Below are 16912 nucleotides of genomic sequence, written 5' to 3' on the forward strand. Positions count from 1 at the left end.
TCCTAGGTTGTGCCAGCTCTGCAGCCACACATTCAATTGCAGTAGTTCTTTGAAATCCCCCTTAAAACTGTAGAAAAAGTAGAATAGTACTCAGTACAGTGATTCCCTACTGGGAATGTTTCTGGGATGCAAGTAAGCACTGTTGAAGGTGTGTCAAAGTTTAGCTCTCCAGTGAGTGCTCTTAGGTCACCTCTGCAGCTGCAGCGTGGGCTATCCCGCTGAGTGGGGAGGAATGCTGAACAGTTGGTCCACACAATTGCTCCTCTATTTAGAGAAGTCCCTCTGGGTTCATTATCCAGCTGAAAGAGGCTAGGCACTATTTTGATTGCTGTTCATGGACGGCTGCCATTAGTCATGTGAGAGAGGGATTCAAGCCACGCCAAGGAAGGACAGGAGTGTCATGGCCAGGAGATGAACTGCCCATGGAAAGGTTCAGATCATCCCAGCAGCTCTTGGAGCTGCCTCCTTCAAACACTCAGAGCTCCTTGCTTTGCAGACCAATCTTTAGGCTTGTTTCTGTCCCCACCTGATGCTGAAGGCAATGCTGCTGCTCTAACACACCTGTTTTCATAATTAGTGATTTGTTTCTATATTAACACTGAAAAAGTTGCCAGAGGGTAAAAAGTTTCCTGGTCCTAACTGTGCAGAGACTGAGTCAGTGGCCTTGTTGCTAAGAGCTGAAAAGAGCAGTTCCAGATCCTGCAGGACCTGGCAGCACTCAGCCCCAGCATCCTGCTGGATGCTGCAGAGGGGTAAAAACTTGGGACTCAAGCCACCCAGTAATTCCCGGTACTTCACTGCTACTGTACCCCACACCACAATGTGGGACACCACTCTTATCACCTCCATTCTGTGTTCCATGGTGCTCAAAAGACACAACAGCACATATTATCACTTCAGTAAACTGTGAAGGACTTTTAAGATTGGTCTTGTAGCTTCTCTTCATATTTTAGGACACTTCTGCATTCCAGAGCTGCAGTTTTCCACCTGCAGTGGAACCTCACATGTCTGTGGACCTCAAAAGCAGAGCAGAGCAGTCTGCAGGAATCCTTGTGCTGGGTGTGCAAGTCCGTGGACCACGTTTGGAGTTCTGCCTTGAAAACACTGCAAGAGGAGAGGGTGATCCAGCCACCAAATGTGCGCAGAAATCGGAAAAGACAAACCGCAAGGCTGCTTTTCCTCCATTCTCCTCCGCTTTGAATGCCAGCATGGAAAACTCATTCTGAAGGGGAAATTTGGTGGGAGTTACAGGAACTCAGCTGGGCTTTTATGCTCCTCAGAGGATTTTTGTTTCAATAGGAAAACACCTCATCCTTAGATTGGACCTGGAGCAACACAAACTGTGAGCTCTTGTGGAAGAGACTTGCTTTGTCTCTCTCCTGCTCCTTGCACAGTGGGGACCAGGTCCGTGACTACGACTTCCAGGTGCTGCTATCTTACAAAGCCCAGCCATGCCATATCCACACACCCGGCTAGCCAGTCTGTGCTCCAGTGATGGACAACATCCATGGCAAACCTTACGTGCTGTCAGTGAGTCAGTTTTCTCTCTTGCCCTGCTTGTTACGACTGCAGGGTGAATTCCCAGATTCCTGGGCTGCAGCAACTGCAAAATCCCTCTCCATGTAAAACCCACTTTGCCAACAGAGTGGGTTTTTCTCTCTGAAGCATCCTGATATTTGAGCAGGAGCGGTTTTGGCTGCTCTTGGTGACTCACAGGCCAGGGGTGTGGCTGGCTGCCAGTGTGAGATATTCTTCCCCTGATGCCTTCTGAAAGGGAGGGCATAAATCCTGAGTCCAGACTTCGCTTATTCAAGTCATCAGCCACAGTCCCACGGAAATGACTCCATTACTGTCGATTTTATGATTCTCCCTGCCCCTCCCAATCTTCCAAAGCTTTTATAAATATCTGCAGCAACCTAGAAACAAATGCAAAACTGCCTTTGACAGTTTGGCAGGGAAGTGTATCATTTATATTGCATCGTGACAGTGTCCTATTTTATGCCTGGTCCAGCATGGAACACTGCTGCCATATGTTGCTTAAACTATGGTTAAAATAGCTGGGTTTTCTGCTCACATTCCTACACTATTTTTGGCAGATGAGCCTTGTCTGATCTAGCACAGCTGGTTTTCCTTGCCTGCCCTCTCTTGCAGATAAAAGCATCAAGCTCTGTGTTGCTGTGTTTTGATGGACAGCTGCTGAACTAAAAGTTTATCTGCTACAAATTATGCCTCCAGTTATTTGCACAAAAAGATCCATGAAGACACAAGGATTTGGACTTCAAATAGATGCTCAGAAATGCGTTCCCACAGCGTTTCCTTAGCTGACACCTACTTTCCTCTGCCTCCAACCAGGATGTTGGGATGCAGCAGCACTGCAGGTGTTGGGATGTGCAGGCATGTCAGAGCCTTGGCGACAGCAGCAACTGCAGTAGCTAGTACCAGGCTTATCCTGATGCTCTAGTCAGACCATGGCCTCTGGCAAGACAGACAAACTGGAACATCTGCAGAGGCAGTTTGTAGGACACAGGCTCCTGCTCCTCAGGAATTTAGCCAAGCCACCAAAAAGCAAATTATTTAGACATGTATTTATTTTACCCTGTACTCTTCCCAAGGGTGCTCTCTGCCTGAGCAGCTAGTTATATTGCAGGCATTGTGCTTTTTAACATTTAAACACAGAAAGCATATGTTCAAACAGATGTTTGCCATGAAACCAAGAGGATCCCAACTTCTCTGTAGCCCCATCAGTAACGTATGATAGGAACTATTCCCCAGCAAAGCCCTGTCCCGGGCTGAGCTGGAACAGGGGTGGCTGGAAGAATGGAGTAGGGAGTGTAAATAAGGGGACTGACGTGAGAATGGCTGTCACCCTGTCAGCACACACCCCATCACACCCCTCCAGTCCAACAACAGGTAAGGACAGAGGCAAGAAAGTTTCTCTCTCTTTTCACTTTCAGAATAATGAAGTAAATATCAATCACAACAGCAGCATTTGCAGAAGTTGTTCCCAGTTGAGTTAACCTACATTTTATATATATCCCCTATCACACTGAACTGCAAAAGCTTCTACACAGGGTCAGCAGGTGCTGTTGGTAATTGAGTGGTGAGGGGCTGGGAGGAGGTGCTGAGGTGGGAAGATGGCATGCTGAGGCCAAATTCCCATTCCCAAACTTCTATGGAGTGAGCTGTCAGCAGAGCTGAGTCCTGGCTGCAGAACAGCATCCTCAGAACCTGAATTTCTTCAGAGCAGCATTATACACACAGACACACACATATATGTGTGTACAAATCATAGGGGGGTGTGTAAAAATATATACTATTATTATACAATATATATTATTATTAGACATATTATTATGTATGTTGATGTACAACATATGCATGATAATTCATACACCAGTTTATATAATGTATAGGCAAAATGCAGTAAGCCAAAAGGAAAGACTTCCCATGAGAGGAAAATAATGAGTTTTCATTTTGAAATTTCCTCCTTAAATCACCTCAAATGTAACCTGCAACAGGGAAATGGAACTCTTCTCCTGGTGCTGGACTTTGGTGGTTGTGCAGGAGTCTGTCCTAAACCACCTGTATGACAAGAGGCTGTGAAGTCTTCCCAGCACCAGGCAGACCTGCTCCTCATCCCCTCATAAAGGAGACCCCAGTTCTCTCACCCCTCCCCAGAGCACCACTGTGCCACTGTTCTCCCTGCTGAACTTCTCCTTTCACAGCCTATGCTACTAAATATCATTTTAAAGCAATCTGTAGGGAACAGTTACATATCTGGGATGGAATCAGGATGAGCTGATTTGTTTTGCTTCAGCAGCCTACTCCTGCTCCCAGGGATGCAGGACAAGCCATCAGCTTGATTCCCAGATCCAGGAGCCTACTCCATGGAACCAGGGAGAGGAGAGAGAGAAAAACATCAATACAATTTACTGAGCAACTAGCAACAACATTTGTTTTGACATTCAGGAAAGGTATTATGCAGATGGAGCTGTTTTTCTCTTCAGCTTTAAAACACACTCTTTAAAATCTGGTATTTGCATTTTGGGAGGTGCATGCTCATTTACATTGAGGATCCCTTACACTGACCTACTTTGAAGTCCCTTAATACTGTCAAAACTGAGCAGAGGTCCCTCAGTGTAAAGTGATAATCGAGCTCTGCAGAGTTCACACAGCAACTCTGAAACGTCACAATTTAACCCTGAGTTGGTAGAAGCCTGAAATGCCAATCCCACCGTCCACTATCAGCAATCAGTGCTGGGTGCACAATTTGACAATCCTCCAGAAATCACCATAAATCAGGAATTAGCAAAAAACCAAAAACTGGCCCTGCATACACATGAGAAATAGTTTGAAATTACAACAAAAGGACCTCTTTTTTCTTACCTTCAGTAGCTTTATTTACAGCTGTTAACGTGCTCAGGACCTTGGAGAACTGATCTCCAGTGTACAAATCATGTGGATCAAACACCTGTGAAAGATGAACTCAATCAGTTGTGCCCAAAACATCTCACTCTGGCTGCTGGAGCTGCCCACGATGCTGGAGGGTGAGGATTAGGCAGCCCCTATGTCTCTACAGGGACAGGGTGTTTATTCAGGGCTGACAAGTCCATTTCCTTTGCAGACAGAGAATTCCTGGGGCACCACTGGCAGGCGGCGTGGGAAGGGCAGGGGGACCCAGCAGTATTTGGAGTGTAATGCTGGGAACAGGGAAGGAATCAGTGCTGTCTGCAGAGCAGAGACTCCTCTGAAAATCACTGAGAAGGTTATTGCTGGCCTTGAGGGAAGGAAAGATTTTATTGCTATTTTTGTTATCGAAAGCTGAAGAGATTGAGGCCGTACATACAGAGAGCTATGTATAAACACACACATATTTTCCACAGCAGAATTAACACACATGGAATTTTCTGCTATTGCAATATATACATTTACACTTTTTTACAGGAAGACAAACCCAGTTATCTTGTATACCAAAATTTCACCCTAAAGAATTTGATGTTGCTAATCCTCAATGGCAAAACAGAAATACATGGTTAGCAAGGGCTTATTTTCCATGATTGATAACCTGAACCTTGTACACTTCAGAAATCATCACCAGTATAATGAGGGGCAGTCTGAGTTTCCAAAACACTTCAACCCCCTCTAACACCTGAAAAATGCTCTCAACTTCATACAGACTGTACAAATCCTACCATCAATGAAGCAAAGATAAGAGATACAAAAAGTCCCTCTTGATGCTACCACCATGGCACCATCTGATAATCCCCAAATACATGTTGTCTTGCAGATGGAGACCACAGATACACAAATCCCATGAACAGGAAAGATGATTTTAAAGCTCTCCTGACAGACACCATCTAATTACAGACACCTCCAACACACTAAAGAGTGTATCCTGCTAAATAAGGACAAAAGTCATAATTACCTTTAGGCTAGTACTGCCCTTTAAAACAGCCCTTTCTTGCTTTCCACACAGAGCTCCTTGAGTAAGCTTGGCATATTTCAAATAGGAAGGGAACTGGCCTCTCTCACAGCCCTGGATGCTCGCGGCACCTCCTCCTCTTCACAGACACACCAGAGCAGCACCAAAGTCCAACACAGACAGTACGATGGCTGATCTTTGTTGAGAATATGTTTTCAAATTAATTCAGCTACTCAATACTGAGAGACACTAAACGCTAGACACTTTACGCTGAAGAAATTTAATCCATGCTTAGCATGGGGTCAGCCTGCTGTCATTACAAATACTAAAACCTGTAGCTCCACAGCTCCAGTTGCATCTACTGCTCTGCGCATTCCAGGGATATACCCACCTTCCTTGGGCTGTTTCTGAGCTGATCTATCGCCTGCGTTCACTTGGGTTTGCTCCTTTGGACTATGCAAGTCCCATCCCCTCTGCCAGCTGGTGCATGAACCATTTTTCCTGCCCTGCAGTTGCAGGCAGTGCTATCCAAGCATCACCTTCAGCACTAAGCAGCGATGTTCCCATCTCCGTGGAAAGGGAAACGGTAACAGAGAACCCAGGTGTGCGCTGACCCCCTTGGCAGCTGCTGGAGGATGGGATATTACAGTTGCACAAGAGGAAGTAAACAGCCAGGCTGGGATGCTTGAATGCATCTCTCTGGCGTGTCATTTTCTCAGCCATACCCTTTTTCTTCCACTTCAGTAATTTCAGAAAAATAAAGTCCTGCCTTGAATGAATGCCTTTTTTTTTTCTAAGGAGCAAAATAGTAAAATATATCTCAAATCCTTCAATGAAGAGGATAATGCTGTAAGCTCAGTCATCAGGCTGACAAAGTCCAGATAAAAATGGTGGGAAGAAAGATATGCAAAAAATTCCAGCACAAAAGCAAGTAATAACATTTAGAACTTCTTCATGGGGAAATTGTCTTGAACAGCTACTGTGGAACAGTGGCTATGTGGAAAACTCTTCTAGGTCAGCTACTGTAATGTAAATATACTCTGCAGCTTGTTCCAGAATAAATTCCTCATACAGAAAAGTCCTCACTTATGACCTAAAAATTACTTTTTCCAGCACAATCCATCGATAGTTCCATTCATAACTAAAAGACAAGCTGCAGCTAGAAGACAAATAGAGGCAGAAAAGGCTTTTTCTCTTCTAACTCATGGAAGATCAGGTGGATGTAACTAAAACCGCATTTAAATCTACACCTATCATCTGAGGATCTGCATTAAAACGCAATTCTGACTTCAAGAATCACAGACTGCAGCTCCCCTCGGTAAAACGCTCCGGCTGTTTCGTCAAGCACCGCGCCGGGCGAGAGCTCTGCACTGCCGCACCGCCAGCCTCCGCCAAAGGCAGCGAGGGGATGAGCAGGAGACGGTGCTTCGCGACCAGAAGAGCGCCCGGCTATTCGGGAAGGACGAGAATAGGAGGCCCAAACCCGTGTGCGGTAAGCAAGTTATCAGGACCCAAAATCCCAGTCCCACGACGGGAAACGCAGAAAAGTTAGGGAAAGCCGGGCTGTGTTTCGAGTCCGAGCTGTCCACAGTTGGACAACCCCCGGCAAATCCCCAGCTGGGTGCCAAGCCCGAAGCCCGGCGCGGCCGCGACCCCTCCAAACCCGAGGACGGGGGCTGGAGGCGCCCGTCCCCCAGCGATGCGGCGCTTCGGGCGCTCGCTGACCCGGCTGCCCCCACTGAACCTGCCTCCGCCTCCAGCGGGACCGGCGGCGCGGCCGGAGCTCCGCCAGCATCGGCGAGACAGAGACAGGCGGGCGGCGGGAGCGTCGTTGTACCCGCGGAGCGCCCAGAATACAGCCACCGCGCCGGCTCCGAACCCTCCGCTCCGGTGCCGCGGTGCCGCCACCCCTTTCAGCGGGGACACCCATGGGAGCTGCCCGGAGGCATTCCTGCTGAGCAGCTGGGACATCCCCGGGGACCCCCGGGGGATGGAGGTGGTCGGTACTCACGGCGGCGGGCGGGCGGGCGCGCAGCCCCGGGGCATGGCGGCAGCGCGGGCGGTGCTGCGGGGCGGCAGCTGCGGCTCTGACCCGGAGCCGGATCGCAGCGCGGGGAAGAGAAGGGAAGGGAAGGGGAAGTGACAGGCAGTGCCGCCGCCCCGCTCCGCCCCGCTTCGCTGCTCGCTGTGGGACGCGGCCCGGCCGTGCGGCCGCAGCTCCCTCCGCCGGCCGCGGGCGGGAGGCACCGGGCGGCCCTGGGGAGAGCAAGAAGCGGACTGCAAAGGAGAAAGGGACATGGGAAAGGGAAGAAGAGACAGGCCGGGGGTTGGGGGGGAGGAGGGGGAAGGAAAGGGAAAAGGGAGAGGGAAAAAGTTAATCAGGGAGGGGAAGGGGAAGGGGAAGGGGAAGGGAAAAGGGAAAGGAAAAGGAAAAGGAAAAGGAAAAGGAAGGAATAAAGGAGAGGAAAAGAAAAATTTACATGGACAGGAAAGGATGGGACAAGGAAGAAATACCCACGCTATTGGAACAGCAATTGCAGCAGGTTTACACCATTGAGAAGAGAAACACTGCAGAAGGGCCCATAAATAAAGCACAGTTCAGCTGAGGCAGTGAGAGCTCAGAGATGATGTATCCTCTGCTGCCTGTGCCCATCTGTTGGGGGAACATTCTCCTGCAAGAAACAGGAAAATCCCCAGATACTTCAGCACACCAGCAGACTGCAGCATGGACAGGGAACGGAGCACTGCACTGATACCCAGGGTGAAGCCCAGCCGTAGGTCCCAACCCCATGCAGGGACACCCCACACACCTGGAGCCAGGAGTCTCTGGGACACTGGGTCACTCTGAATTCAGGCAGAGCCATTCTCCAGTGCTTGTGCTGGTTGGTGTTGGGCAGGAGCTCTCGCTTCTGACGTTATCCAGCTAAGAGAGGTAATGTCACTTTGGAGTGAAGCTAAAGCAGAGCAGGTTTTGGGAGTACATGGATGGGGAGCTTAGAGGGTGATGATTTCTCACCTGCTCTCCCATGCCTTCAGTCCAGGTAGTTTGTTGGAGGTTGCAGGCACCTCCAACAGCACAAATAACCTCTATGCTGCCCATGATAGTAACGACCCTCTGCATACTCTATGATCATTCTGGACAGCCAGGTTTAATCCAGCTATTGATTTATCTTGCAGATACTGTTCTTAGTTCACAAAATTCAGACCTTGCCAGAAGTTCTGTTGTTGTATTAGCAATGAAATGCTGCTGCTGAATGAAGGTCTTGTGCTTCTTCAGCAGCAAATGATGCTTATCTATTGATCTGCTGTTGTTATATGCACACCAGTGTCAAGAGCAAAAGCAAACAGCTCCCATTTGTGTCCACCAGAGCAAGTTAGGCCAGGAGCTTTCTATGATTTTTCTCTTTCCTCATGATCTCTTCCCTGTCTCTTCTACTCTAGATTCCACCTGGCCATCAGGACAGAACCCTTTGTCTTCCACTTTCCACCTCAACCCACCTGCATCCAGCTGGCACGGCCTTAGCAGTGCTCACTCACCGGACCAACTCTTGGGTCAGATACACAGCTCAGATGTTGAAGCCACAGTATAAATGAAGCACATTCAGGATTTCTGCACTGGCCCTCAGTCCAAACCATGAAAGAATCCTCTAAGGACACTTAAGCTCCAATGAAGTGCCCATATCTTTTGCCTAGTCCTTTGTCTCAGCAGAGCTGGGTTGACAGATATTCTTATAACTTGGATCAAATCCTAGCACTGGAAAGCTTTTGGAAAGTTTTGGACACAGTTTCATTGTTTCACCTCATTATAACACTTGCCTGGTTAGAAGGATGGGGCAATTCCCCTGCTTGCCATCTCTTCTAGGACTAACACACATGAAACAGCAAAAGATTTCGGGCTTCAGTCCTGAGCTGAAGCTAAGAAATAGTTTTGTTATTTATACTCTGCCATGAGGCGGATTCTTCCAGCTCACACCTCCAGCCTGTAGAATGGCTTCAACTTGATGGAGCAAGCTCATAGCAGGAAGGTCACAGAGTGTCCTTCTGCCCCTATGTCCAAATGTTTCACTGCTCCTGTAAAACATGAGAAGTTGCTGTTTGCCTCACTTTGTCTTTCGTCCACTTCCCGAGTTACCAGGACAACAAAGAGTAGGAGGGAAGTGCCTATGTGTAGCTCTGAAAGAGTAATCTCTATGCATAGACTCCTACTGGGAAAGATTGGCAAGCAGTATCTGTTCAGTGGAAGGTGGGACTTCGGTTTCCACCAAAAGCTGCTGGAAACCCTGCCTTCCACACTGACCACCCTTCCTGCATGCTGGCAATGGCCAGTGAAGTGGTGTATTCCATGGCAGCTGCACAAACATCCATGACAAAAGCAAATGGAAGGCAGAGTACAATGAAGCCATGGGATGCTAGGATGGGATGCTAATATCATGTTTGAGTTTCCCCAGGATAAGGCCCTTTTGTACAAGTCAGTATCCAGGAAATAAGTTGGGAACTTTCATTTTCCTCAGAACATCCTCTTTTGCTCACATCTGCAACAAGAACAGAATATTTGACCTTAACGTGCCCTGTCAGTTTCAAGACAGAAGTGGCTCAGGTCCACTAGGGTACTCCTTCGTATCTAAGGAGCAAGAGCCCACTGTGGCATTTAGAGAAGGGCAGAATTTGAGAGAACCATCAGGGTTTGATTGTCATATTCATGGTTTGGGTAAGCAGCAGGATGGCTGTCGTGGAATTCAAATGTACTAAGCCCAGACCTTTCCTGATGTTACCCTTTTCTCAGACTATGTTGCTGAGGCAGAACAGATTCCCTATCCTGTGCTCATCTTCCTTTTACCTAATACCTGATCACTGCAACTTCAGTGCTGATACATCTTGGAAGCAGAAGGTTCTCTGCCTATTCTGATACTCCAGACATGCTTCCAGGGTAAATGTGATGCAGTAAACCCCCTCCCAAAGGGCAATGGCCCTTTCCAAGGCAAACTAGGGATCAGGCATGAGGGAGGATCACCCATAGGAATGCTGCTTAGTCTCCTTGTCAAGATGTTCCAAACAGAGGAGCTTTTAGAAGGAACAGATGGCAGAGGCTCTGCCTGAGAGGACTCAGAAAAGCTGGCAACACAGGAGAAAAGTCGGAAGGAAGCATAAGCACTCTGCCTGTGCCATGTCTTGCCCACCATCTCAGCTGTCCCACCTCAAGCCTTCTTCTGCATGAGGCTTCCGAGGGAGCTAGGAAGAAGCAAAATTCATGTCTTCACTTGGTATTCTAATTTGACAACACTTCGGGAAAAAAAATAATTAGAAGAAATTGTTTTCATTTCACTGCAAAATTTAAATTCGAGCTTGAGAGGTTTGAGTTTTTACCCAGCTTTTGAGGTGTCCTCTCACAGCAAACAGGAGAGGAGCACATGAGTGTGAAGGAAGTTACTGAAGGCTCAGAACGTTTCAAAAATGAAGTGGGTTATAAATCAAAGTTAGATAAAGAAGTTAGAAACCTTGAATTTATTAAAGCCAAGGAAGAAAATGCACATGGAGGATCAGAGAAACACCCAGAGACGGACACACCGTGTTGCCTGTTTTGAGTATTTGAAAATTGTGGAGTGTGACTGTAGTATTGCAGAACGAGCTTTCAAAGCTATGAGATGGCACTGCATGACAGGTGAGGACCGTTCCCCCATCCTATCTTTCAGCAGTTTAAGATTCCTATTTTTAAAAATACTTTCCACCACAACCATTTTATGATTAGTTTGCAAATAGAAAAATAAACTCTCAGAAAAATGGAGGAAATCACATGGTCAGTGCCAGAAGACTGGAAACAACTGATTTCTTATGCGATAGGCCTTCTGGGATTATCAATCTCTCTCTCTCTATATATATATGCTCTTAAAACTGTGCTGCTGCAGCAGGCTCCAAGAAAGGCATCACTGGGCAACAAAAGGCCAGGGAGACAGTTCTGGAATGAGCACATTTTCATGCTGCTTAGCTTAAAGCATTTTAGCTTCTGAAGAGAAGAAAGGCCCTTTTCATGTTTAGACCTTCAAGGGGAAAAAAAAAGCAGGAGCAGAGCTATTGTGGGTTGGACTTTTCTCACTGTGGTGTGTGAATATTCTGTATAATGCCCAAGGATGCCATCCCTGCTTCTGGCAGACTTTGTCTTCAGAATGTTTTTTTCCACAATCTTGAGCATATTTCAAACAAGATAGTGATGACACTTGGTTACAGGTTTGTTTTTTTACTGTAGGAATTTAAGTGTGACACAAAAGTCTTTAAATAGTAAATAATTTGATGGCAAAATTAATTGAACTCTGAACTAATTAATTTAGACTCTGATCTTGCAAATACGAGCTATAAGAATCTACACAGAGGATCAGGAACAGCCACAAAAAAGGTATCTTTTGACTTCATTAGGATTATTTTTATGTGTAAGGAACAATTTAATATGTGTTTGGCAGAATCTTACACAACAGTTGCAGGGGATGAAAAAATACTGTAGTATTAAGAAAACTTCACCTTCCCATTAAAACAAGGCTAAAACCTGCAATTCCTTCTAATAACAAAAAAAAATTATGAACAGGTCCAGGCAAAAGTCTGTTTAGACAGACCTCCTATTATTGCTACATGTTTCGTCTCAAAAGATGAGAATCTGTTAAGCTCAGAGTCAATATACTGTTTCCAAATTCCCCAGACTGAGTATTAAATCATCCATGCTCGGATTTATGTTATTAATACAAAAGATGAGGAACTGATACCAACTTTTCCCCTCTGATATCTGACTTCCTTTCAGAAGGCTGATCAAACTGGCATGTTACAATAAAAGAAAGGATCCAAGCTGACTTACCTCCACTTTCAGGAGTGCGCAGCCTTTCAAGAACTCTTGAATATTACTGATGCAATCAGCTTCATTTTTAGGCTCCAGGCAATACTAAAGAAAGAAAATCCACTGATCTCATTGCATTGCCTGTGCTGAGAAGGCCTGCATGAATATTGACATGTGCATTTTATACTGAATTAGGGAAGTTTCTTCAGGGGGCGGGTGGGGGTGGCAGGCAAGCTGTTGAAGCAGGAAGAAAGCCACTGAAGGAAGTGATGCACACACAGAAATGGTCGGCATCTTGTTTTGAATGTCAGCATATGACAGTGTCCTAAGTGACGGTGGGAAATTGATGACCTTGAACAAGACACTGTCCTGAACCACCAAATGTAAGAAAAAGAAAAGGAGCTAGCAAAACTGCTTTCTGCACAATGAAAGGCTCCTGTTTCATAGGGTGGAGAACCTGTTTTGCTGTTTTTTGGGGTTTTTTTAAACTTCTCTTCTGTGTTGCCAGTTCCTATCTCTAATTGGACTCCTTCCCTTTTTTATCTCCTGCAGATTCTTATCACGCTTATGGACTGTAAATACACGCCTTGTCAAACTGTAACAGGAGGCATTCACATGGCTTCAATACCAATGGATTTGCTGGTCTTGGGACAGACCAAATGGCACAAATGCCAAGGGTTATTATTTACTCCTGTCCTAATCTGCTTCTCCAGTGCATTTCCTGACTAACAAAGCATTTTGCAGTAAGAGTTCTGAAAGAGTGAATATATTTACAGTCATAATTAATGATATTTATGTAAATACTGATAACATTGCATATCCTTCTATTCAAAACCAAAATATTCTGATCTCTGGTGAGCCAAGTATTTCCTGCCATTGACTGAACAAGTGTAAGTGAGCCAACTGCAACCTTGCAGGGTTTTTTTCTGGATGTAGAAACAAAATCAAAGAACTAAAGCTACAACCATACTCTGCTCTCAATTAGAAACTTAAATGTAGAACACCTCTCTCTGAAGCTCCTTGCTCCTCTCATTTTACCTAAGTAACTATGCCTCAGAATGCCCAGGGCAGAGTTTCACTGAGCAGGGCTCTGTCTCAGGCTAACGAAATACATCAGAAAGCATTACCTTTTCCGCAGATCCCGGAAGAAGTCGATTAATGAGTTTACAAAGCACAGTTCCATCTTTCAGAGAAGTTTTCAGGAACTCCTCCGGATCATCTACTATTTTCTTAGGAGAATTTAAGACTCCTAGTGAAATAAGCCACGTTACAATCTGTTCTTCTGGATTCATGGCGGAGAGTTCTGCCGCCAGTGCTGTTCTCCTGTGCAACAGCGTACTGGAACCCACATCCGTGATTACATCTTCCTGATGCAGCTCAAGTGTGAAACTACGGGTTTTTTTTGGTTGGTTTTTTTTTTTTTTTGCTTGGTACAAAAACCAAATCTTAGGAACCAAAAGTAGCTAGTCTAAGGTAAAAAACTGTTGTTAAAATAAAATAGTTTCCAGCACTCAGAAGGAGACAGGGAAAGCAGATTGTTAACTACATCTTTGAAAAATCATTGAAAACACAAGAACTTTGTATGAATAGTTATTACACCAAAAATATCTCACTTAGGGACTTCCTCCTTGCGGCAGCTGGCACCATATCACCTAGTAAACTTGGTCTGAACTTCAGGTTATTGCCCAAAGAAATAAATTTCTTAATACTGTAAATAACAATATATTTACAGTGTCAAAACAGAATTCACAATGGTGATGTTTTGGAGGAATATTGCACTGAATAGATACTTTTGACTTTATGTGGCAAATGTAGTTATTCAAATTGCCTTTTACAGTAGTTTTCTATTTTCTATTGTCTAATTTTTGAAAATAAATTCTGATCATGGACAAATAATGCTTCTTTTCAACTCTTGCGTAGAAGTCCACATATAATCCAAAATGGTTATTTAGAAGATGATAATGTCTCAAAACAATTATCTGGATAACTTCAAAAAGGTCAGGAATTTAAGTCATTCAAAGCTGAGAATAAAATTCCCAACTATTTCACTTGTCTTATTAAGATGCCCCTTTCCACCACCACTTCAGGATCCACTGTAGGTAGTTTTCCACCCTGCCCAGGGCAGTATTAACCATCACTGCTTATCACAGCAAGTCAGAGAAGTCCAGCCATTTTTATAACTGTCCTTTCACAAGAACAGATGGAAAACAAAGCAATTCTGTTCACTATGAAGTTGGAACATCATGGATTGAAGCAATCCAACAGGAACAAAGTATCCTAGAGACCAGAATTTCTTGGTTACAATGTTCTGAGCCAATTCCTACCCTGTTACTTGAAACAGCTGTTTTCAAGAAACCAGTGTTACCAAACTACTTATGATTTAAAGGGTAGAGAAAAACAGAGCAGGAGAGGGATAAATTGTACAGTTAAATGTGCATGGATTTGTCTCCACTTTGCAGGTCTTATATGACTGATACTGGGACCTACCTACGGACCATCTTAACAGCCACCAGTAAATGAGAACTGTCCTTTTAGGATTAGACACAATTCTGACCTTTTCCAGGATGAGTTCCAGGTCTCTGTTGTGTGGAAATACTCAGAACACATGGCTGCAGGCACTGTGAACAATAAAGTGGGCTACAGCTCAATCACAACTCACTGCTCTTTGGTGAGGCACCTCTACTAACATGCGTGCAAAATATTTCAAAATTACGACTAATTGGCAATTCAGCTGGGTTTTTTTTTTTCCAGTTGTCATAAGCACTACTGCTTTGCAGAAGGGAATACAGAGAGTATCCACTTTCAGAATTCTTTTTTCAAATCTGTAGGTAGCCAAGACAACTGCGAATGCTGATTTCTCAATGGGGACATGCATTTGGATACAGAAGACACTTCAGTCACCTCATCAGAACACAGCAGTTTCTGATATAAAGAGACATACTTCCAACACTGGGACAACTCCATACCTGCTTCACTGAAGTCAGTGTTACAAACCTGAACACCCAAGTACTTCACCCACTCCCTCCTCTAAAGGAAACCTTTGGTATAGATGGGGGAGCTTAGTTTTATTATTTCACATGCAGCTGCTGCAGCCAAGCAGATATTAATGGCTGCAACTACAATTAAATGAAAATACTTCCCACATCTTGAACACTTACCAACTGCTTAAAAGACAGGCAGATTTGGATATTCGGAGAGCCCAAAAATTCATGGAGTTTTTGATTAGTCACTTCAATCCCAACCTTACATCTTTTAGAAAGGACTCATCTAAACACATTCCAGCTTGTTTACCCACGCCCACACCGAAATTAATTCTGTGGCAAACCCAGGGTATGAAGGTAGAGCCAGTAAGGAAGGAACAGCATCTGGTCTGGTCTTTGAAAAGACTTCAACTTTGGCTATTTGCTGACAGCAACAAATCAAGTGAATCGTCGATCACCGCTTGCAGAGTTATAAATACTTATTTACAGCCTGATTTATACCAGTGATGACTAATAGCACAGTGTTATTTTAAAAGGGGCAGCTTACACATCACAACAGCATGGCGACAGGAGCAACGTAAGAACAGCAGTCACATGTTCAGACATCATTTTTGAGTGGTTCTTCTCAAAGTCACACATAAGCTTAAGTAATTAACTCTTTTTTTCCAGCAGAGGGAAAATACTCAACCACAAAGAACAGCACTGGAGTATTTGTCTGCTGCAAAATCTACTGATGCATTTCAACTGGTAGCTTTCAATGATGAAGTTTGACTTGGTGCATGAGTCAATACTGTAGATCAGGGTACATTTTCATTAATTAGGATTTTAGGTACGCATTGATCTTACAGTAGCTGCCATTTTGGCATTACACTTTAGGCAGGATGATCCAGTTCAGCCTGAACAGCAGCACTGAAGACTGTAGGTTACTGCTGAAAAAGGAGCCTGGTAGTACAGCACGTCAGCCTTTCTTGCAGAAGAGATACTGAGATCACTTTGTAACAATAACCCTCCAAGATGTAACACTAGTAAATCTTCACCACTATCCAAGTGTCTGAGTAAGACATGTTTTTTCTTTTTAATTAGACAAAAAAACCCCAAACCCATAATACTTGTTAACAGTAAATTTATTTGCCCTGGGAAATATGCAATTCTATCCATCTGCTACACAGATTTACTCCTAGAATCTGCAGCCCATAACTGAAGTTTAAAGTGATACCCTTATCCCCAAACCCAAAGTTTTAAATCTGTAGACAAGGTATGCATGCTTTTTCTTCTTTAGCTACTCATTATGAACCGAATGTTGTTTAAATGAAATCAGTTTATGTTTATCACAAAAGTCAGTATAAATTTTATTATCCGTGATTGTTTAAGTACTTCAGTTAATCTTAAATTACGAGTTTTCTACATGAAATACCAATGCCTGAGGATTCCTCTCACATATATTGGCACATCAACATGTACACATAAGAAAAATGCATCAAAATCAAGACAAAGTTTTGAATGAAGCACCTACTCCCAAGAGATGCAGTGCTGTCTAGTGTACATACAGGAACACTAATTATTCTGGGCATTCATCACTAACATTGTCTCAGTACACCAACACTCCCCTCCTCTCATCCAGAAGGTCTAGACAAATCTGTTAATGTAATACAGCAGAAGTTTTCATGGTTTCTTAGTCAAGTCCTCTGTATT

At 44.6% G+C, this 16912-nt stretch overlaps 1 protein-coding gene across 1 annotated transcript in view; it reads right to left on the bottom strand.

Moving 5' to 3' along the window:
- Nucleotides 1–7520, bottom strand: part of ARHGEF6 (Rac/Cdc42 guanine nucleotide exchange factor 6) — a 33064-nt gene extending 25544 nt beyond the window's left edge. Inside the window, exons 1-2 of the mRNA XM_082289217.1 lie at nucleotides 7434–7520; nucleotides 4387–4471 (exon numbers count right to left, since the gene is read on the bottom strand). The gene's annotated coding sequence lies outside the window, so the exon portion shown is untranslated. The remainder of the gene's footprint in view (nucleotides 1–4386; nucleotides 4472–7433) is intronic.
- Nucleotides 7521–16912: the final 9392 nt, after the last annotated feature.

Source organism: Coloeus monedula (genome assembly GCF_965178545.1).
Source record: "Coloeus monedula genome assembly, chromosome: 12".
Lineage (NCBI taxonomy): Eukaryota > Metazoa > Chordata > Aves > Passeriformes > Corvidae > Coloeus > Coloeus monedula.